Source organism: Pogona vitticeps, chromosome 2 (assembly GCF_051106095.1).
Source record: "Pogona vitticeps strain Pit_001003342236 chromosome 2, PviZW2.1, whole genome shotgun sequence".
Lineage (NCBI taxonomy): Eukaryota > Metazoa > Chordata > Lepidosauria > Squamata > Agamidae > Pogona > Pogona vitticeps.
The window spans coordinates 217,149,524-217,152,057 of record NC_135784.1 but is presented as its reverse complement, the minus strand read 5'-3'; positions in this window follow the sequence as shown (position 1 = coordinate 217,152,057).

Genomic DNA, 2,534 nt, shown 5'->3' with positions numbered 1-2,534 from the left:
TGATTTTGTCGTTGTATTCTTCTGTTTCCATGATTACTGTGGCATTGCCTTTGTCTGCTGGCAGGATGATGCTCTCCGGGTCTGAGTTCAGGGACTTGATGGCATTTCTCTCCTTTAGTTTAGAGTTTGCTGTATAAACCATTTTTGTTTGATTTGTATATTGTCCCAAGGATCAGATCTGTTCTAGGTCCAGAGAAATCAGAAAAGGCAGAGATAGTCTTAGATGAGTTATATCGTTAATGAAAGACACTTGCCTTGGTTTTCCCTTGTGAGAGATAAAAAAAATTGTTGTGTTGGCTTAAAGATATCTAGTGTGTTGTGGCCTTGCACACCTCATTGTTGGGCTAAAATAGAAAAACATGTATGTGTGAGATCCATAACTAGGACTTAAAACTGAGTATTAAAGTAAGAGAAAGCTGCTTTGTTCAATCATGCTTCATAAACAAGTAGATAAAACTTTGTCTCCTGGCTTAAATTCATGCTTGTAACACAAGCAAGGGTTCAGAACATACATCAACATGAACGACTGAATCAAGCTGATTTGTTGATCTTGGAAAATAGCTCAGCTGACCCAGAAATGTACCCTTTGAAATATATTATCTTCACAAGAATAGTGTTGTGCAGTGTGATATATCTTTATTGCTCAGTAGTAAACTTGTACCCTGGTGGTATGCAATGATAAAATTTAATCATAGCCACAAATGCTATTTTAACTCATTTGTTTAGGCTCTTACTGAAAAAAAGCCCTTACCCTTTTAAGATTTCAGCGACTGCTTGTGGCTGTATTTTTCCTTTTCTTAGAGCGAACCTACAACACTAGTTCTGTAGTCAGAAAGTAATGGAACATATAATGAGCTACAGTATATCACAGAAGTGAGTACACCCACTCACATTTCATAAATATTTCAGTATATCTTTTCAGGTGACAATACTGAAGAAATGACACTTGGCTACAATGTGAAGCAGTGAGTATACAGCTTGTATGACAGTGTAAATGTGCTGTCCCCTCAAAATAACACAACCCATAGCCATTCATGTCTAACCACTGGCAACAAAGGTGAGCACACCCCTAGGTGACAATATCCAAATTGGGCACAAAGTGTCATTATTTTGTGTGGCCACCATTATATTCCAGCACTGCCTTAACCCTCTTGGGCATAGAGTTCACCAGAGCTTCACGGGTTGCCACTGGAGTCCTCTTCCACTCCTCCATGATGACATCACGGAGCTGGTGGGTGTCAGAGACCTTGCGTACCTCCACCTTCCGTTTCAGGATGCCCCACAGATGCTCAATAGGGTTAAAGTCTGGAGACATGCTTAGCCAGTCCACCACCTTTAGCCTTAGCTTCTTTAGCAAGGCAGTGGTCGTTTTGAAGTTTTGTTTGGGGTCGTTATCATGTTGGAATCCTGCCCTGCGTTCCAGTCTCTAAAAGGAGGGGACCATGCTCTGCTTCAGTATGTCACAGTACATGTTGGAATTCATGGTTCCCTTGGTGAGCTGTAGCTCCCCAGTGCCAGCAGTACTCATGCAGCCCCAGACCATGACACTCCCACCACCATGCTTGATTGTAGGCACAACACACCTGTCTTTTTACTCCTCACCTTGTTGCCACCACACACGCTTGACACCATCTGAACCAAATAAGTTTATCTTGGTCTCACTGGACGACATAACATGGTTCCAGAAATCCATGTCCTTAGTCTGCTTGTCTGCAGCAAACCCTATGTGGGCTTTCTTCTGCATCATCTTTAGAAGAGGCTTCCTTCTGGGCCGATAGCCCTAGAGACCAATCTGATGCAGTGTGCGGCATATGATCTGAGCACTGACAGGCTGAACCCCCCACCCCTTCAACCTCTGCAGCAATGCTGGCAGCTTCCATATGTCTATTTCCCAGTGCCAACCTCTGGTTATGACGCTGAGCACAGGCACTCAGCTTCTTTGGTCGACCATGGTGAGGCCTGTTCTGAGTGGAACCTGTCCTGTTAAACCACTGTATGGTCTTGGATACTGTGCTGCAGCTCAGTTTCAGGATTTTGGCAATCTTGTTATAGCCTAGGCCATCTTTATGTAGAGCAGCAATTCATTTTTTAAGATCCTCAGATAGTTCATTACCATGAGGTGCCATGTGGAACTTTGAGTGACCAATCTGAGAGAGTGAGAGTTATAACACCTGCTTCCCCTTCACACCTGAGGCTTGTGACACTAACGGGTCTCATGACACCAGGGAGGGAAAACGACTACTTGGGCCCAGTTTGGACATTGTCACTTAGGGGTGTACTCACTTTTGTTGCCTGGGGTTTAGACATTAATGGCTGTGAGTTGCGTTATTTTGAAAGGACAGCACATTTACACTGTTCTACTCGCTGCTTTACATTGTAGCCAAGTGTCATTTATTCAGTGTTGTGACCTGAAAAGATATACTAAAATATTTATGAAGTGTGAGGGAATGTACTCACTTTTGTGATATACTGTATGTGGTATGAAGAGTTTTCTCTTCTGATTATGAAGGGAGGGTGAATGTTCACTGGGCAAA